Here is a 22,772-nt window from a genome sequence, read left to right as displayed (position 1 = left end):
AGCTTCTTTCACTCCATTCATCACCCGGTCGAATGACTGAAAACAGGCTGAGGATTTTAAAATTGCTAGTCCTTGTAAGACATTCCTCATGAGAAGGGTGGTATCTTCCACGTATAGGAAACTGCGCACATGTATGGTGAAGGCTAGTGCTGTGTGTGGTTAATGTCTAATCCTATTCAAAACCCAAACCATGAAGTGGATGTAACGGCAATGATCGTGCCTAGCACTAAAATGATAGTTAATAGAAACTTTTCATGAGGATTATAGATTAAAAACGAGGGCAATCTTGTTTAAGGTGTATGAACCCATTAACTAATATTTCTTACCTTTTAAGGGGTTATATTTGCATATCTAGGTGAATGAAGCACGGAAGTTTTTGATAAATTAGTGAGTAGTTTAAATCTATTAGATATAATGAAGGTGCATATTTACATGATTTGCTCCAGTGTTGCCAAATTATATTTTCAAGATCCGCTAAATACTACTAAAAATCCGCTAAAATTCCGCCAAGAAATCCTATCTCAAATAATGAGCAACAAAAATGAACAATAATAGTAATAATAAAAATAGTAATAAAAGTAAATGTCTGCACTCACCTGATCTGTGAGTTCCACTGCGAACCGGCCAGCCAAAATGTGTAGGCGTTTTACTGCAGGGTGAAAACTAGGTGAATCCCTACCTCAAGGGCCACACACAGAACAGGCCAGTTCATTAAACGGTCTACCTTCATAGCATAATATAAATGCTACTCTCTCACAGTTTCATTGTCTGTCGTCATTCGTCAACTAAGAGATAAGTATCCTTTCCCCACGCATTACAAATTTATGATGCCATGACCTCATAACATCAGATCCAAATAACATGTTTTCCTCATGTGACTGCTAGCTTCTGACAGGCAATACGGAATAGCTCGGAGACAGACTTTAGCACAGTTTCTTTTTAAAAACGTAAAATGGATCAAACAGTAAATTCCGCTATAATAAATCTAGAATTCCGCCCAAAATTCCGCTGTCCGCTAAATGATATATTTCTCCGCTGACAGTCTTCTAATTCCGCCTTAGTCGAAAATCCGCTAAGTTGGCAACACTGATTTGCTCTATCACAGTAATCCTTTTAAATCAGGCGTTAAGGCATGGTGCAGGTGGGGTCTATCACATATAATTACTTATATTTGGCGGAAATTGGCGGCCATGGCTGGAGTTGAGTGTTCAAGTTGCACATGTGCAATTCGCGGTGACGTCACATTTTGGAAAATTAATGGGATGTTCTCTAATTCTAATTTAATTAAATATAGTTGATATAAGTTAGCAAGGATTTGGGGACAAATACCAAATAGCCAGTCCCAGAGGTAAGGGAATTAAGAATTTAAAATTAAAATCCCTCGACGTAGCCACGAAACGAATCCGGGACCCAAAGGCCGAGACGAAAATCATTCACTCATGAAGCCGGAATTTGGTATTCATGATAATGGATTTCGATTATTAAAAGACAAGTCGCTGGAACCAAACCAAGCTACGATATTCCTTTAGGAATAAAAATAGGAAACCCAGGGGCATTATGTGTCGTGTTATTCATCTTTAAGTATAGGGAACACACAGTACTTTGAGATGGAAGTGAACTACATTTAGGAAGATAACGGAAAATTAGTTTATGTTTCCCCAATATCAAGTGGAAACTGCTGTGTTTTAGGTAAACCATTGAACAGGTAAATTTCCTGTCGGTATTGTAACAGCACTCAAGTTGTGTATACTTGCCTGTAATCTTGGCAGTTGGAATCTGCCCGCGATCGCGTCTCTCTCGAACGTGCTTCAAACATCATCACCGCTATAGGACCTTCTTGTACCTTCAGTTCCCTGGACACTCGTACGTAGAGGTAGGCCATTACTGCAAGTGGCATCACGTACCTGAGAAAGATAAAATGTTCCGTTTTCAAAAAAAGGAAGTTTGTTACGAGTAAACAATACAATAATCTATACTAATATTATAAAGAGGAAAAATTTGTTTGTAACGAATAGGCTCAAAAACTACTGAACCGATTTTAAACAATTCTTCACCTATAGAAAGATACATTGCCAGTGAGTAACATGGGCTGTATTTTATTTTCAAAACAATTCGATGTGGGGGGCATGGGGGAGAAATATAAAAATAATAGGCTAATATAGGAAAAATATATAATTTATCGTATAAGGACGAGACAAAGCTCAATTTAATCCTCTTGACTCAAAGAACAAAACTCGGTAAGCCTTCTGGGCCCGAAAACCATGTTTTAAGGTCCTAAAACCAACCGTTACGGAGCTATTGGCACCACACTACCCCTGCTCTAGGAATCGAATAAAGAAATGAACTGCCGTAACCATGGCAACGTCAGCTCCAGGATTCTAGAGCAGTGAGATTATGTATGTATGTTTGGGCATAGCTGCCAACCAAAATTGGTACAAATAAGACTTAATATCTGGAAAAATATACTGTTGTGTAAGGCACTCATAGGACTTCTTTGGGCGGGGATGGAAAGGGGGTGAAGTACGAGTATACAAATCTTACTATATACAGAAATGGAAGAGTGTGTAAGTGACACATCTCCTCCTAAACCACTGGAGCAATTTCAACCAAACTTGGTACACGTATTACTTACTATCGGGAGACGATCACTGTGGGTGGGGGGGTAAGCCATCCCTAGTGCCCTTAAGGCAGTGGGTCAAGGGGGGATTAGTTACAATAATAATCGAGAATAGTGTCGAATTCATAGTTTTCGGGGTCGCTGAGTTGAAAAGTAATACTCTAGAATTTTTTAATGCCCAAGTCCAGCCCTCTTTTAGGTGGGGAGCAAATGGGGGGGGGGTGAAATATAGAAATAATTTTAAAAAGGTTCGAATCCATAGATCTCAGGGTCTCTGAGATGAATATCTACAATATATCACAGAAACATAACATGTTACAGACATGAAAATTGATATTTGGAATCCCCTTTAAAAATGAAAGAACAGACATATTCGTTTTCAGAAAATCCACTTTGGGCGGGGGGGGGGGTGAAAAGAAGTAAGGAAGGAGTTGAATTATTTATATGATGATACATATATCTCAAAATGAAGATGTTACAGACTTTAAAATTGGTACTTGCAATTTCCTTTAAAAGTGAACACACTCTTTTTGGAAAATCCACTTAAGGGGGTGTAAAGAATAAAAAAAGCAGCTGTATTTTCAAAATGAGTATCTTCTTCTTCTATCGCTTTACACACACTTGTGGGTTTTCGTGTGCGAAGTGTGTCCCACATGTGGATTTGACACTGTTTTACGGCTGGATGCCCTTCCCGACGACAATCGTATGCGTAGAGATGTAATCTATACTTCTATACTAATATATAAAGAGGAAAAATATGTATATTCGTTTGTAACTGATAGACTCAAAAACTACTGAACCGATTTTAAAAATGACTTCACCTATAGAAAACTACATTGCCAGTGAGTAACATGGGCTATATTTTTTCAAGACAATTCTAGGGGGAGAGCGACGGGGGTGATATAAAAATATTAGGCTATTATAGGCGAAATCGAATTTGCCGTACAAGGACGAGACAAAGCTCATTTTAAGCCCCTTGACACTAAGAACAAAACTCGGTAAACCTTTCGGGCCCGAAAACCATGTTTTAAGGCCCTAAAACTAACCGTAATGGATATATTGGAACCACACTACCCCTGCTCTAGGAATCGGATAAAGAAACGAAGGGCCATAACTATGGCAACGTCAACTCCAGGATTCTACAGCAGCTAGATTATGCATGTACGTTTGGGCATAACTGCCAACCAAAATTGATACACATATGACTTAATATCTGGAAAAAATAAACTGCTGTGTAAGACGCTCATAGCACTCCTTTGGGCGGGGTTGGAAAGGGAGGGAAGTATAAAAATAATAGCCCCGGAGATCTCCGTAGTACAGCGACTAGCGGTTGCCGACGGACCTCCGTTTTTACGTACTGGCTTAGGTTTCAGCATTTTGCGGAGTCTGTTACCTATAGTTTAAACTATTTTCCATCAAATCATGGAGTAGTAGGATCACTGATGTTATTAGTGCCGATATTTTGGTCCACTTTTACGATCATCGTAACCATGAAAACAACCTATATACTGTACCCAGTTGTCAACATTTATACTCAGATTCATTATGTGATGTGCGACATGTGTGACAAGCCCAGAGAGTTATTTATAGTCGTTTCTTTTATTCATCGCGTATTTCCTTGATCATTTGTAATAGTTACGAAATGTCGGATCAAACAAATACATTCAATAATATTTATATTTTTGGTACTAGCTAGCGGATGCATACTTACACTAAACCTGCAGCTTTGTGAAGGGAGCAGGTATATCTAGATGGGATTGAGGGAAAAACATGGTAGCGAAAGATCTTAGAGGTCGACGCTAATTAGGAACTAATACTTAGAGGCCCCCATGAAGAAAAGAAGAAGAAGGTACACTATAATTCCAAACATGACAAATAATTCCTACTTAATAAATACAGCAGTGATATAAATATCTAATGAAGTCAGTCACACCGATAGTATGAGTAACTGAAGCCAGTTTCTCATAACCCGTACGAAGAACGGGTACTTCTACTAGTTATAAGTATTTATAGAAAACACTGAGAAATCGTACCGATTTGCTTTAGAAATAACAACACGCAAGCTTTCCCAAACCTTATATTAGCTCATTTCATCTCTATATTATTGTGACGTACAATCAGGTATACAATAGTTAACTTAAAAAAAGCGTTTACAGTAGAACAGCCATTTTCAAACTGTGGTTCGCGGACCCCTGGGGAGCTGCGACGATAATCCAAGGGTCCACAATAATAATGTCACTTTCATATTTTCATACCTGGCTTTAACAATATGAAAGCGACTGGGCTATGAGTAGAATGTGCCTAGAATTTCGGTAATTATGCAACATAGCGTACACTGCCCTCCCTTGAGGAAGATCAACTTGCCAACTATCTTGTGAATCTCCTTTGAAGACCCCTGTATCGCACCTCCTCGACACTGATCGACTTTTGGATCCATGACATCCCCTATATCCTACAATTTCTAGAAAGACAATACTGTGGTTAATGCCCTTCATGATAACACACTTGTATGAGTGTACCTTTTCTGCTCTTACACCAATGGAAACAAAGTACAGAAGTTGAGCCAATGCAGAGGCTGGCCTTCGGTTCGATTGGCTACACTTATAAAACGCTTGATCTTTGGAAAAGAGCACCATCCGATCCACTGATCCAATAACCGTGCCAAGTGAACTTTCTCAAGTAACTTTCCATATCCAGATTGTAGTAATTTTTTGCCAATTGTCACACTGTTTTATAATTTCTGCGTATATTGTAACGTGAACGGCCGTACTTTATCGGAGAGCATGGGTTGACGCCAGGGGGTGTAGGGCCCAGTATAGAAACGAGAGAGAAGAGGTTGTTTGAATAAGCTCTTTAGAAATTTAAGTTCTTGTTTATTCAAGTCAGACAAGAAATATATCACCTTTCAGAGATGTGAAGGATGGGTTTGAGAAAGTCCAAACAGTGGTTGGAAGTGACGCTGTCTCTCGGCATCGGTATCGGCGATATCCCGCGTTGCCGGACTCCTTCCACCTTACCATGGATCTCCTCTCAGCACCATGGCACCACGTTCTCCCACGGCGGTTGACGGGCCTTAAAGGTCCGATGAGGATCGGGATCGAACCCGAGAGTTTGACGCCTGATGATCGATTACGTGCAATGTAGAATTATTGATTTAGGATGTAATTCCACTTCGGTCCCATGAAGGGAATAAAGAAGTATATATGCATCGCACAGAATGTCAATGAGATCTTGTACTACACTTCTTTACTGCACTGCACATTCTGCGAGTTAGTACCTTCACTGAATATTATTACTCAACACAGTTCGTAGAATTTACAAGTTCCAGAGTTCATAACGAAAGCATAAGATTAAAACGGCTCAATATAAATGAAATGATTGTCGTTCGATGCACTGTTCTAGTGCACCAAGCCCACTAAGCGCACACAGTTCAAAAACCTCGAGTCTGTTCTGTCACTAAGGAACAGTCTCATTAAAATAAATTCTGTTATTAAAGCACCGTTTTTACAAAGTAAATTCTGTCACTAAGGCACAGTCTTGTGAACCTTACTTATGGTATTAAAGCACAGTTTTCACGAAATAAATTAAGGCACGGTCTTATGAACCTAAAAGGCATGATTATAACATGACCAGGAAGGAAAGAAATTAACACTGTCCAACAAACAAACGACACAGTCTTTAGAAATTATTATGAAGCAGTTCGTTGAGTAAGACTGGCATGAGCCAAATGGTCTCGTTTGTAACTGAACTGTCACTTCCCTGAATATGTACAATAACACGACGATAAACAATTTTTGCGCAGTTTATGTAAGTTGATAATAATTTATGATTATTCGCTCGGAGAATTTAGTCCCGTTCTCAAAAATGTTAATTACTCGAACTATTCAAGTTTTAATACACAAGTCTATCAGCTGTTGATGACTCAAAATATATCATATAATTTCCTATCTCGCACAAAAATAGAGTTCAAAGTTTTCACCTTCGACACTTAGAAGCTGTCTGATGTTGATACAATGTTACAATTACTTTAATAAAATTATGGGTTTGGGGCGGCCAGTTAGTTCAAGAAGGGAAAACAACTTCTGACAACTTACGTTATCAAATGCTTTCTCGTAATTAACAAAACATACATAGAGATTTCTTCTTACGCTTAGCATTCCTTCTCCGAGACAATGTAAAAACCAACTACATCACGAATTTATATGTTCTTACTTTGAGTGACAGCTAGATACGGCTCAATATAGAACTCCATTCGTCGTTTCAATATGTGTAAAATTATTTTGACGCAATGAGAGCGAAGGCTAATGGCTGTTAGATCATCTTTTCCATATAACCAGAAAATACGATATTTACATCACTATCACTATCACTATCAGCCATATTCAATCGTTTTGGAACTTTCAACACAACGTGTATGTTCACAACATTTCCTTTCATTTAAATTAGAAGATAAGAAACGTCGAGTTCACTGGCTACACGGTACGGGTGGTAATTGGAAGATTTTTGAACCGAACCCCACCATCGGCAGCCTTGAATATAGTAATGCTATCTCCGTATCATAATTCAGGTCACGACCGTTTCCTTTCCAGTACTAGTCATTTCCTATCGTCTCGCATCGTCACGGAAAACCGACGTGAGTGCGACGTTAAACCACTATCAAAAAAATAAAATATGGAACACAGCGTCGACAACTACAGTAACATTCACCATTATTTACATAGTTTTTTTTTCTTTGCGAGACTGAATGACTCAGATGGTAGAGCGCTGGTCTTGTGAGCCCAAGTTCAATGATTCGATCCCGGCTCAGTCCGTTATTATTTGAAGGTGCCCAAATACGTTGGCCTCTTGTCTATTTACTGGTACGTAAAAGTGTTCTTACGGGACGAAATTTCGCTACCTCAGAACTATTAGAACAATCCCAGTATCACTCCTATTGCTTAAATATCAGATGTACGTTGGCAAAGGTTGTGGAAAAGTTATCAAACACTCCCAGTTTCATCCTATATTTGCAGCAGAACAACACATTATCGATTGAGGAAGCTGTAAAAATGGACTAAAATTACGAGTCATCCAGGAGACAGTGAGTTCGAACCCCGCTGTCGGCAAATCTTAAGAAGGTTTTCCGTAGTTTTCCATTTTCACACCAGGAAAATACTGAGGCTGTACCTTACTTAATGCTACGGTCGCTTCCTTCCCTCCCCAAGGCCTTTCCTATCCCATTGTCGCCGTAAGACTTATCTGTTTGCGACGTGAAGTAAATTGAAAAAAATACGGGTGTCGCATTCATGCAGGATAACTCCAGAAATACCTTACGTGTAAGGAAATAATAGACCCTTCTATTCCGACCTGGGATCGACTGATATCAATCCTTTTAATCACCGTAGATCTTGGCAGGAGTGGGTATTATTTGTTATAACTATACTCATTTGCAAAGAAGAATACACGCCATGGAAGGGTTGCCATTTTTCTGCAAAACTCGGTATGCAAACACATCTCAAGGAGGTATTTAAATAATGAGCATAGTGATGTAATTAGTTGAACGGTCTGCTACCAGAGGCCATGAACGTGCTGCCACCCTTGGCCTGTGTAGAGGCTCGCAGAGGCTACTCGTACGCAGTGGAATGGTGCTTCCTGTTGTGGGAAGTTCATCGATCGCATGTCCCTACAATGCAATGAAAAGTATATCGCCCAAGCATCAGAGTTTGACAGGAGGCGCACTGCAGGACTGCTTTAGACTGCATGCCCGTATGCACGAATCACTCGTCATCTAGGGCATCCTGAGATCAGTGGTTGACCGAGGGCACGCACACCCGGCACTTGGGCTCAGGCCTCACTGGACCGTCTACCAGAAGAGAGTATCATCTCATCATCTGGCAAGCACGAGCAGATCAACTCTTATAGTGTCCGCCTTCAGACACATGTAGCACGATCGTTACAGGCCCCTGTGATTGCCCGAACCATTTCCAGGCGCTTGGAAGAAGGAAATTTAGTGTCGGCGCCATTACGTGTTCTGCCATTGGTACCAGTCCACCGGCGTCTCCGTTTCGAGAGGTGTCGTCAACGACATTTTTTCAATTTCCTTTACGTCGCACCGACGCAGTTAGACGTTATGGTGACGATGGGGTAGGAAAGGCCTAGGAGTGGGAAAGAAGCTGCCGTGGCCTTAATTAATATAGGCTATGGCCCCAGCATTTGCATGTTGTGAAAATGGGAAACTACGGAAAACCATCTTCAGGGCTGGCGACAGTAGGGTTCGAACCCATTTTCTGCCGGATGCAAGCTCACAGCTGCGCGCTCCTAACCGCACGGCTAACTCACCCGTTCGTGAACGACAAACATGAACTGATACGGACTGGAACAGGGTTTTCTTTCGTGACAAATCCAGGTTCTGCTTGTGCACTGACAGCGAATGTGTCCGTGTACGGAGGCCTCGTGGTGAGCGTCTCAATGTTGTCTTTACTGTGGTGTGACACAGTGCCAACCTGCTGGTGGTGTGCTGGCCTGTTCGGGCTATCGCATGCACCAGTCGGTCATACCCCAGTAGCGATGCCAGCAACATTGACAGCACAGCGATATGTGCATGACATACTGCAGCTCATATGTTCCCCTTTATCACAGGTTGTGACGTACCCACTTGGCCCACAGACGTATGACAAAATTATAACGTGGCGGGTCAATTTAATATTAAAATAAATAAATGATACGTCATTGTTACTCCATAAACAGTATCCCAAGGCCGCCAGTCTTCAAGCTTATGGCTTGAAAACAAAAGTAGATAATTAATAATAATAATAATAATAATAATAATAATAATAATAATAATAATAATAATACGTAATGAGACTCAAAAAACTCCCAGGGGTGGGGTGACGGGACACAAATTCATTAAGTACACTAACTTGGAATTTAAGGATCATTAATAATAATTTCAGAACATAAAAATTGAAACAGCTATTTATTAAGATGAAAAACGTGACGTAACGGTGTTTTAACGAAATCTGAACTTACGGAAGCAAAAGAAAACTTGAATGAAATTAATTTTAAAAATGAACTGTTGCGCGAAGAGCTGCAGTAACTTATGCCTTTAGCTCACCAATTGTAGACTCTGTTGTCTTGAAGCTGATGATATGAGGATCTCTCGTGCCGGCTGCTTCATCTGTTGTTGGATTCCAGTACTACTTAGTGTTCTTTAACACATCCTACTGTACTCCTTACATAAAGTCGTAATGAGTCCTAATTTTAAATGCAAAACCACCATGGGTTATGTTCATGAAGAGAATACACTCGTATTCTTCCGTATTACGTAACAGTAGCGTAGCTAAATTCATAATAAAAGCTCTCCTCCCCTAACTAGTCAAAACCGGTCTCCCGTTGACTACCTCTCGTCATTGAGATAACAATTCCCAATGAGAGTAACTTTTGAGTAGAATATACTCAGATGCGAAGTGAACTAAGTTAAAATCTTCTCCGAAGTGCAGACAAAGAATCGTAGTAAGAGTCTCTTTCAAGAGTGAGAATCAGAATGTCCAATAAGAATGTGATTGTGAATCTGAAAGTGAATCAGAGTGCTAATAAGAATGTCCTCTCCAGCTCTTGTCGGTGGTATATATCGGTTCAATAGTCTCCTTCCATCAGCCATATCACATGGTCCAGTAAGATTCGAGGTCTCATCCCTTCCCCTACGTATTGCTGTGAATCCATCACGTTGCTTCATTACGTTCATTCACATAGGCTGTTTCCCGCTGAAATAAAGCGTCCCGAAGCGGAGTTTGAAAAGTGGGTGTTAATAATGTATCAACTGTCTCTTCATGAGGTAGAGAGGGTAAGATCTCTCGTAACCTAGATGACGTACTTTTCCTGGAATTGGGCTGAAATTAGCCTGCTGACTCTGGTCACCTCACAACGGCTATTGGAAAATTTACTGCAAGTTATAAATATGCATGATGTTGAAATACTTTACCCAATAATTTGTTCGTTCAGAATACGTTATAGCCGCGATACAAAGAAATGAAATGATGATTGAAATGGATGATAAAAACCCTATATATATATATTTACATATTAATTTAAACATGACCTATCAGTGATTAAATATACTCGTCTTATCAATTAATTACATAGTTCAATAATTAAAAACATGCAATGATGTCCCAAACATCACAAGGTCATCGAAGAGGCATACTCGGTCGTACGGAGAAAAGGGAACAAAAGAATTTGAGGCTTTTAATAGCCTATGTTTAGCATTTTCGTGATGATTATAACTTTTGTTCAAAGTTCCATATTGTTGTTGTCCACAATATTTTTCAGAACGAATAGAAAAGACGCTAACAAAAGAGGAAAGATGTAGGTTAAGAAGAGAAGAGAAAAGGAAAAAGGAGGAAAATGAGCAGGAACGATCCTGGGAGACTACAAAGGAGAAAGAGGACGAAAGAAAACCATGGACTAGTGGTAGGGGATAAGGTCAAATAAAGACAATTGAACATCTGTAAAGAAGAGATCAAAAAGCTAAGCGTGCTAGATGGCGGAAAGGGAATTCCATAAACTGTGCAAAAAATAATTTGAAAATTTAATTGATACATTTACGTCATAAAATTGTCATTCTAAGTCACCTGTACTGTGATCGGTTGTCACACCTATACCATCTGTTGCTCCCCAAACCTTGTCCCAGCCTGAGATTTCCAGCAATCAAAACATTTCAGTCCTTGCACGTGAACCATCCCCTCATTCCAGTTACGCATCTTCAGAGTTTAAAGAAAACAGACAGCAAATAACACGAAATAAAATAAGATAGGAGAAAGTTCTCAAGGGAATGGGAGGACATATGTCAAATACGAAGTCATTCTGCTATATTTTCAAGCACAAAGGCAGGTTGGATCATCAAGAAGAGCACCATAGGTGATGCAGTTAATAAAGTAAACCACAAAAACCAATGGCATTGCCATAGTGAGGCCCACAAGGCATGATGAGTAGTAAGGTAGTTTTCCATTGCTTTCTTCACTACGCCATAAAGTGGTATTAAAACACGACCAACCCTGAGTAGCACATTTCACAACATTCAAATGCACTAGTTGTGCTGCGAAAGTCATTACTCAGCGTATCACCTCTGCACTTTCATACTGTAGCAACCGTAAATGCGACCGAAATTTCCGTAACAGCTTCAATTTGCTCTGGCCTGTGCCGATATATATGCAAAATACTTTACCCATGAGGAGGTAGTAACAGCATTAGTTACAACAGACATTCATTTTCTTCCTTATTCAAACGTATTTTCCTGTACACTACTGTATTACCTTCACGGACTAGAATGTTACATCTATTATTATTATTATTATTATTATTATTATTATTATTATTACTATTATTACTATTATTTCGTTTCACCACTTTAGGGTACGTTGAATCAACCATTTCTCTGTGTGTTGTTCTCTTCGCAGTGCCCAGTATTAATTTCTTCATTCTTTCTGATATCCGTTTCCTCTCATCTTCCGAGATAATAGGTTTGGTTTTCAATGTAGATTTGTCTTGGAAACTTTTATTTTCGTCTTTAGTTATTACGTTAGCTGTTTGATCGAATAGTACCGGGCGAATTGGCCGTGAGGTTAGGGGCACGCAACTATAAGCTTGCATTCGGGAATAGTGGGTTCGAACCCCACTGTTGGCAGCCCTGAAGATAGTTTCCCATTTTCACGCTAGGCTGTACCTTAGGTAAGGCCACAGCCAATTCCTTCCCATTCCTAGGCCTGTCCTATCCCATCGTCGCCGTAAGAGCTATCTGTGTCGGTGCGACGTAAAGCGAGTTGAAGTTAAAAATTTGTTTGGTTAATCTATTAGAGTTCATTCTGAGAAGATAACCGTAAAAATGTATTCTTTCTCGCAGTGTATCTGAGAGTTTTTCAATGTTCTTGTACAGTGTTTCAATCTTTATGTGTATTATATTATTATTATTCATGTCTGTCTGCAATGCGCCACAATCGTACATTTCTGTATATTTCATTACTAGAAACTGTGCAGCTTTTGCATTGCCTGTTAAGTAGTAAGTAGAAACTCATGTTCTGTGCGGTGACAAGAAACTTCAAGAGAAGAAGATCGCGTGTCTGCCTGCGGATTTCACGCTTTCTGTGGAACTATAATTTACAGAATACATCTGTTTCATCCCGGATTTCAGCTACGTTGTATGCATGGAGTACCAAACATGCTCGTCCAATTACTTCAGAATATTCTATTATTATTATTATTTGATATACTGGTAGTAGAATGTGATGCACGGAAGCAAAATATTCACAAGGTTTGAAGGCCAATGTATTTATCCTAATAAATACCAATCTGGGTGTGAAGATTGCATCAGTTTTCCAATGTACAAATGAGTTTCAAATTCTCGAAAATTATTCTGAATCCCATACTCAAAAGTTCTCCTAGCTAAACTCAGTAGCACTAACTATGAACCTTCAGAAGAATCAGTCAAGTTAAACGAAGGAGAATAATGACTATGGTTTCTATAACTCTTTTAACATAAGTGTGGCCAGTATCCAGTATTCGGGAGATAGTGGGCTCGAACCCCACCCTCAGCAGCCCTGAATAGGTTTCCCATTTTCACACCAAGCAAATGCTGGGGCTGTACCTTAATTAACGCCACGGCCGCTTCCTTCCCACTCCTATCCCTTTCTGTCCCATCGTCGCTATGAGACCTATCTGTGTCGATGCGACGTAAAGCAACTAGCAAGAACTCTTTTTACATGTTACTATAACCAATGCATTTTCCTATTTATATTCTTTCCTCCTCACATCCTACAAGGTCGTTGCACAAATTCTCGTACATGTGCAGTAATAGTGGGTGGTAGAATACTCCCTGTGTGTTTTAATCCTCGAACTGAACGAACTGTCCGTGTGGCTATGGTCGTGCAGCTGTGAGCTTGAATTCAGGAAATACTGTCTTGGAATCCCACAGTCGACAGCCCTTAAAGTGGTTCTCCGAGATTGACCATTTTTACACCAGACAAATGCTCGGTCTGTATCTTAATTAAGGCTACGGCCTCTTCTTTCCCATCCCACCATCGCCATAAAACCTACCTGTGTCGGTGCGACGTAAAGCCAAAAAGAAATGTCCTTCTTTTGCCAGCCCAGATTCCCATTTATAATTACCAATATTTAAAACCGAAGCTTTCTCCGCATGTTAATGAAAATATGAATTTACTACTTTCACAACTTCTTTTCAAAGCTCTTTTATTTGAAATAATAATAATAATAATAATAATAATAATAATAATAATAATAATAATAATAATAATAATAATAATAATCACGAACCTACTACGGAGTCGTAGCAGGCGGAGAGGTGATATTCCGACGTGGCGAGTCCCAGGTGGCGGATAGGGGGGTCCTCACCGGCTTGCCAACGGACTTGAGCGAAATAAAATAGCTCTCGCGGACCAAACACACAACATCAATAAATCCACTAGTGTCTGTTCTGGCATCCAGCGACTAGTGGTCTGCGTCTGTTCACTTAGTTGGTGCGGCAGTGAAATATGGCTTGATCTCAACAATCAAGTCTGTAATTACCGTGATCTTTATTAAAGATCACCACAACCAACTTCAACTTGAAGTAATCATGATGGAACAAAAGGAAAGAAATCCGCTACTCCAGGCCCCAGTCAAGTAACTGGACTTTCCTGGTCATCGGATTCTGGGGGACCAGGAACATCATGAGGAGAAGAGTCGGAGCTTCTCAAAATCTCAAAATCTCTGGTACTCTCAATGCAAACACTCTCTTCAAACTTGGAAAACTAAAACAACTTACAGACATGCTAGAAAAATTTCACATAAAAATTCTTGCCATTCAAGAGACGCGCTATAGATGAAAACCATTTCGACACAGAAAATTACAGGATTTACAAAGGCAAACCTGCTGTCAGGAGAGGCATACCATTAGTGTTAGGTACGGGATTTGCAGTACACAAATCAGTCGTGGATAACATCATAGACTTCAATTCCATATCAGAACGTATCTCCACACTCTCCTTCAAATCAGGTAATAAAGCATACACAATTATCAATGCACATGCACCTACAAATGAACATAACAGAAAGAAACCACAAGAAATTGAAGACTTCTGGGGAGACATGGAAGAAGTAACCAACAACATACCAGAAAGACATGTGAAAATTTTAATGGGTGACTTCAATGCGCAATTAGGTAAGGAGAGAAAATACAGACAAATAACAGGCCCGTACTCGGCATACATTCGCACAAAGAAAAATGAGGAACACCTCATAAAATATTTCCAAAATTTTAATCTCAAAATTATGTCAACGCAATTTCAAAAGCCAAGACGAAAACTTACAACATGGAAAGCACCTAACCGAGTGTGGGGAGAATTCCAAATTGATCATGTGGCCACTTCCAAGAAATATATGCGGAAAATTTTAAATGTCAGAACGCGTAAAAGATTCTTTGAGTCTGATCATTATTTGCTACAAGTTAAGATTAGGCCAATCCCAAGACAGAAAAAGGCAGCGCAAAACAAAATAGTCAAACCTGATCCTTATTACTTGAAGATAAACGGGGAAAAAATCGTTGAAGAAATTCATAGGCATTCAACAGACACTTGGACAGATCTTGCGAAGACAGTTCAGAAGGCAATGCGCTGGGGACAACCTCCTAGGAAACGAAAACATAGATGGTGGAATGTAAGTTGTGATCAAGCCATTGAGAGAAGAAAACAAGCATGGGAGAAGTTCAGCAGTAACAGAACATCAGAAACATGGAAGGAATTTCACTTAGTTCAGAAACAATCATCTAAGGAAATCAGAAGAGAAAAACGAGCATACGACAATAACAGGCTAAAAGAAATTGAGGAAGATTTCAAGAGAAATAACACAAGAAATTTTTACAGAATTTTCAAATAAAATATTAAAGACTATCAACCTCCTAGCCTCTGCTTCCGAAGAACAGATGGATCCCTGGAAACAAACACGAAAGAAAACTGTAAAATTCTCAAGCATTACTTTGATAAACTTCTTAATTGCAATAAACCCAAAGAAAAACTAACATTCCAAAAAACTACATCCAACCCCGATTCTAATACACCCGCAATAGAAGAGATAGAGGAAATCATAAAACAAATGAAAAATAACAGAGCAGCAGGAGAGGATGGTATTATCGCCGAGATCTGGAAGCTCAAAGATGAAAACATCACCAAAAAAAGACCATAAGATTATCACAGATATTTGGGTCACAGGGAAAGTGCCAGAGGAATGGAAATGTGCATTAATCCATCCATTACATAAAAAGGGTGATAAGTCAGATCCAAATAACTACAGAGGTATTTCGCTAGTACCAGTTGCGTACAAAATTTTCTCTAAGGTGCTATTAAACAGGCTAGAACCACAAGCAGATCCACAAATAGGTGAATACCAGGCAGGCTTCAGGAAAGGGAAATCATGCGTCGAACAGATCTGGAACTTGAGAACACTTTTGAAAGTCAGACAAACAAGAAACACTGTAGTTACATTTGTGGACTTGAAAAAAGCGTACGACTCCATAGACAGACAGACGCTCTTTGACGTACTGGAAGAATATGGCATTGACAGGAAAACCAGAGCACTTATACAAGAGACACTTACAGACACCACCTCCAAGATCAAGTTCATGGGAGAAATTTCGGAACCCTTCCAGATACACACAGGTGTCCGACAAGGAGACGGGCTCTCACCAGTCTTATTCAATATGGTGTTGGACAAAATTATCAAGCAGTGGGAGGAACAAGTTAAAGGAATACAGTTGGGAAGAACACGTGAAACAAAAACAATCATAAAATGTCTGGGATTTGCAGATGACATAGCCATACTTAGCAATAATACACAGGAGGCAAAGGAAGCACTGGAACGCTTGCATGAAATAGCTGCCAAAACAGGTCTACAGATATCTTACGAGAAGACCCAATACATGGAACGACAGAACAACAATGTGCATACCATGCATACTGTATATGGATCCGTAAAAGAGTAGAAAAATTTAAATATTTAGGGGAATACATACAAATAGGAGGATCAAACAAGGCGTCTAACATAGAACGAACGGAAAAACTCCAGAAATCTTACACACTCACATGGTCACATTATAATAAAAAAAACATATCAAGACAGACCAAACTTAGACACTACAAAACAGTCGTATTACCAGAAGCATTGTATGCGTCAGAAACGACCACAATTGGAGCATCAGGCATCACAGAGACAGAAAAAATAGAACGTAAAATTCTCAGAAAAATATTTGGACCAATACACAGAGATGGCATATGGATGAAACGACCTACTGAAGAGCTGTACCAGCACACTGACAGACTTACAGACATGATCAGGAAACGCAGACTAACTTTTTATGGGCACATACAGAGAATGGACAGCAACAGACTTACAAAGAAAATCTTTGATGTAGTAAACAGTTCAAGCAAGAAAACAAATTGATATCATGAAATAGAGGAAGACTTAAGGCAGGTGGGGATCAACAGGCAAATGATAGTAGACAGGCAAGAATTCAGAAACAAAATTAGGAATACGAAATTTATAGTAAATGAGAAGAAGCAGACAGGAACATTATGGACAGAACAAAGGAAACAGGAGCACAGCCAAAGGATGAAGAGATTTTGGGAAGAGAAGAGGAAGAAGAGAAAGAAGTGAAAATCGTGTCATCATGAGTTATTCGAGTTCAAACACTGTCCATAAGGGCAAAAATGATATTATTATTATTATTAATAATAATAATAATAATAATAATAATAATAATAATAATAATAATAATAATAATAATAATAATAATACTCGTATGGCCTCAGCTAACGCATGCAGACATTTTAATTTGACACCATCTGGCTGTCTGCTAGTCAATTTCGACGTTCCGTTTTACACTAAGCCTAGTAGATGGCAGCGTAAACGTAATCTATCTTGGGCGTCCATGGCTGAAATTTAAAGAATATTATCGGGTAAACACCAAATGTGTCACCAGAGATCTTTTACCTGCCGACATCGTACAACATGGAGTGTCGAACGGACTTTCTTCCGTCCTTCAAAAATCCGACGACCTCTGCTGGGTTTGAACCCGCTTTCTTGATATCGTGAGGCCGACACTCTACCATTCACATGAAAGAAATAAGCATATGAGGGAAAACCCCAAATTTAAAATATCCTAAATTCTCAGCAGTTCATATGTCCAGCTGAGTAAAGGCAGAAAACATCGGACAAAAATATTAAGTAGTTTCGAAGTTATTATATGAAGTTTAAAAAATCGTGAATAATAATAATAATAATAATAATAATAATAATAATAATAATAATAATAATAATAATAATAATAATAATAATTGCATGGCCTCATCTAGTGTGTGCAGAAATTTGTATTCGAGGCCATCTATGCTACCTGTATGTCAGTTTCGACGTTCCGTTTCACGCTCCCAAATGGTATAGAAAGGGATCACTCTTGGGAGTTTTAATTAATTAAATAATTAATTTCGTCGAGTAAATACAAAATGCGTCATCAAAGATCCTTTGTATGTCGGGGCTGTTGTTTTGCTTGCTGCTGGCCCCCGTCCACATTGCCGCATTTCTGCTTCCCATGCAATCGTCTCAAATCTTACAAGAGTTTCTCTTTGTATTTTATTAATTTCTCCCTGTGCGTTTGAGGCTGACTTGAGAGTGCTTTAAATGCTGATTGTCATATAAATTTATTTCGTCCAAATATTAATTCTGGGGTTTGAGCGTTTTGAAATATAATGAAATTGAAAATTAAATGGAAGTTGAAGTCGCTATGGTTATCAGAATGTCACAAGCGTGGCCGCAGAGTAGTAGTGGGCGTTGACATTCTTTCAAACGCTACTTTCTTCTATGAATAATTCAGGCATCGATAATTTATTGAAACGTTCTCTTCTTGTAAGACATGTACCATGGCAACCGTAGGGCTGAAACTGTTCGATTTTTGATGTCTTTGAAAGTGTCATTTTCTTCTCTTTCGTGGTAGGCGCATTCTCTTTAGGTGTCATATATTATTAAAATAATGTTTGTTTGTCCAACACTTGTCCCGTTTCTCTACGGGGTCGGGTTTACTGTAAGGTGAGATGAATCTGTCGTGGCGGTTTTTTTGACCGGATGCCCTTCTTGACGTCAACCTCATCAGAGGAGTTAATGAGATGAAATAGTAGGAAGGGAGAGGGAGAAACTCTCTGCCGGCACATAGCCTACTCCTGTCGAAAAGCACCACGGGGACTACTCTAGGCTTAACGTCACCGTCCGACAGACGAATCACAATCAACAACGTAATATGCCCTCATTCCATATTTGCACTGCGGGGAGGTTTGGAATTTAATACAGGCTTTTGGCACGCAATCTAGTGATTAGAGATTGTGTACCACCACCTCTCCAACCATGCCGGTCAACATTCCGATAGTGAAAATTTTTCGACCGACGGGATTCGAACCGGCTAATCACTGACTCAGACCGTTTAGACTTCAACGCCTAAATGATAATTGTTCGATATCAAGCGTTCAATCCAAACTGAGGTATTCGGATAGCTGGAGGGGAGGAAAAATCCATTTTGCACTGTGGGTTGTGCGATTGACATCGCCAAGACATTTGGCCAAGGGGTACGGGTGATTTACCTTTGATATTAGTTTTGGAAGTTTGAACTTCTGCCTCTCCGAAGAATTCACTAAGTATTTCAACAGATTTTCTTAACGTTTGCACTGGAGGATCCCGCTGCTAATGGTTAGTTGAGACTAACTGGCTGCTTCTTCCACTCCAGAAGCATATCTATTCATTTCTAAGCATCTTTCTACGATGCAGCACTATGAGTTATGCTGGCTCACGTACTGTGTATAGTGAACGAATCATTAGACGTACACTCTATTCCAGAGGCACTAAAATGTAGCTCATTCGTCTTGTACACGGTAATGATGTTGAAGAAATGATTCCTAATCTCTAATTGGTATTATATTAGAAATGTTAAATATTATTATTATAGGTCTTATGACGACGAAGGTATGGGAAAGGGCTAGGACTGGGAAGGATGCAGCCGTGGCCTTAATTATGGTACAGCCCCAGCATTTGCTTGGTGTGAAAACGGGAAACCACGGAAGAACATCTTCAAGGCTGCCGACAGTGGGATTCGAACCCACTATCTCCCGGATGCGAGCTCATAGCCGCGCGCTCCTAACCGCACGGTCAACTCGCCCGGTACTAGAGAATGTATAGACCCCAACTCATACTTAAGAATAATGTATGTTATTCAATGCGTATTGGAGAGGTTATACGTCGTATATTCTGAAGATTGGTTATGAAATGTACTGAAATGAAATGGCGTATGGCTTTTAGTGCCGGGAGTGTCCGAGGACATGTTCGGCTCGCCAGATGCAGGTCTTTTGATTTGACACCCGTAGGTGACCTGCGCGTCGTGATGAGGATGAAATGATGATGAAGACGACACATACACCCAGCCCCCGTGCCAGCGAAATTAACCAATTAAGGTTAAAATTCCCGACCCTGCCTGGAATCGAACCCGGGACCCCTGTGACCAAAGGCCAGCGCGCTAACCATTTAGCCATGGAGCCGGACATGAAATGTAGTAATATTATCAGACAGGACAGAGTCCGCCTCCGTAGCGTAACGGTTAGTGTTATTAGCTGCCATCCTCGGGAGTTCGGGTTCGATTCCCGGTACTGCCAGAAATTTAAGAATGACAGAAGGGCTGGTATGTGGTCGAAATGGTACATGCAGCTCACCTGCTTTGGGGGTGTGCCTGAAAAGATCTGCACCGCCTCGGGATGAGAACGCGAGTTTACTTTAGACAGGACGGAGTATATGAAAATATGAAAGAAGAGATAGATCCTACGTTAATTATAAAGGAATATAAAAGCAGTATCGTCGAGGGAAGTTAATATTGTGAAGAGTCACATATAGTAACACGATATGCAATATAAAGTGTATGATTATGAAGTAATAGAGTAGAATATAAGAAGAAATGGAATTTTTATGTAATGGTTAATAGGATAATATCTGTCAGAGAGTCAATAATAATGTGTTTCTTTTCAATAAGACGTATACTAGTATAATTCCGACGTATCTATCTAAAATAAGGCCCATTGAAATGATATATAGTCATGTAATAACTTCTATGCTATGAACAAACATTATGATAGGGTTGATCGACCATGATGGAGCTACGGTTTTCTTAACAATTTAGGTCTGGAATGAAACTACATAAAGGAATCAATGATGTGGCACTCGTGAAAATAATTTAATTTATGTGAGAGTGTATATATATTCTAATAACGGAAGCTTTCCCGATGTTCACTGGCACATGCAATTTCTTATTCCCCATTTGTGTAAAATATAGGCTAAGTATGATATCTTTGACTTTGCTGATATGTTTCGTTAATTGAGTGTTAGCAGTTAAGATATGACAATGATTTCTTAATCAATGGAAGGTTAATGATAGCAAATATTGGCTATATAATACAAGAAACATATTGAGAAGTCCTAAGCTTAAGCAGATATTACCATCCATGATAAAAATGAGATCAAATACAGAATGTAATAAACGTTAGGGCAATCGAAGAAAGTAACTTAGTCATGAAATTGAAATTGAGATGTTGATTAACATGAGCCATTTTTGTAAGCCATGAGATGACATACTCCAAACTTAAGTTAATGATATTGGTCAGGTATACTAGAATGAGCTTAGAGTAATTTACCCTTTCAAGAGTAAAATATCAAATTACAGATTTCCTTGTTATAAAAAGATGTGAAGACAGGAATTAACCCTTTTCAATTAATGACAAGGAGTGAGTGAACAACAACATAGGATAGTACCGCATGAGTATAAGAAATCAGCTGTTTAGCAGCAGTTAATGATATGAATGTAATTATTCTCTTCCAATTGTTTCCTTCTTAATTTTTTATTGTGTTTAATAAATAATTATAGTTCAAAGAAGAGATACTTGAGAACTTATTTACGACGGTGACAATAGAATAAGATATATTAGAGATAAGTCATCGCGTTTTTTAGAGTTGGAATACCATCCCGTTGATGTATCGGATGGAGACGTCCATCTGGGAGACTGAAAATAGGTATCTTCGGATCGACGCATCCATAGTCTCCCGGATCCCACGTGAAACTAATAAAAATTTGAGATACCCTTAGAAGCTGGCTGGGAATCCCTTACGTTAACTGACCTGGACGCAGGAAGAGCATAGTACCATCTCGGGACTTACCTGGAGGGGAAGTGGGCAACCACGAAAAACCACTTCGAGAATGGCAGAGGTGGGAATCGAACCCACTCTACTCCATTGACCTCCCGAGTCAGAGAGAAACCTGTTCCAAATCTCGTACCACTTTTTAAAAATTTCATGGTAGACCTGGGAACCGAACTCTAGTCTCCGGGGTTAACAGCTAATCTCACTAACCACTACAACACAAAGGTGGACAAAAAGTGTACCTGCATGAACATATACAATACCAGACGACCATTACACCGATAGAGGAGAGATCCCCTCTTGGACTAGGTGTAAGTAGGGTAGCATCCTGCTTCACGAATTTACCGAGCTCAGAACACTTTAAGGAAGCCTCGGACCAGTGGCGGTGCGTTCTATATGTTCAGTGGTTCAGTGAATCCCCTAGAAATAGATAAGTCTATGTAAAATGGTTTATTACAGCCTGTTCCTTTAATAAGCTCCGTATATCCACGCGCGTAGCAGTATTTTTGACATCAACACACTGTTGCTCTTCGGAACCAGCGAAGAGGTTCAATTTCAGGACTACGGGAGGGGGGCCGTGAGACGTAAGGAGGGTGCACAAGGCGAGGGGCTGTGAGTGTGAGGCCTGGTGCAAGTAAGTGGAAGCACTGCCAGGACTCAGCTAAGGGCCCCATGGTCACCAACTCACGCTGCAAAGTTGAGAGCCCCCGGAGCTTTTCATTAGTAATACGTGTTTTATGAAAAGTAAACAGAAAAATACGTCAATACATAAACAACAGCAGTCTGCCTAACACGTTCTTGAAGAAGTTATTTGTACGCAAGCAACGTCTCCAAAATCAGAGGAAATTGGATCAGCTATAAGTAATTGCACCTCATATTCTGTGTCTTACATCTTCATTGCTTTGGTAACTTCTTC

The 22,772-nt window shown here is 39.7% G+C and overlaps 1 pseudogene; it reads right to left on the bottom strand.

Annotated features, from left to right (window-relative positions):
• LOC137501836 (prolactin-releasing peptide receptor-like) overlaps positions 1 to 22,772 on the bottom strand; it is a 698,893-nt pseudogene that overhangs the window by 98,336 nt on the left and 577,785 nt on the right.

This window comes from Anabrus simplex, chromosome 1 (assembly GCF_040414725.1).
Source record: "Anabrus simplex isolate iqAnaSimp1 chromosome 1, ASM4041472v1, whole genome shotgun sequence".
In the NCBI taxonomy this organism is placed as follows: Eukaryota; Metazoa; Arthropoda; class Insecta; order Orthoptera; family Tettigoniidae; genus Anabrus; species Anabrus simplex.
This window is presented reverse-complemented; position numbering and strand designations above follow the sequence as displayed.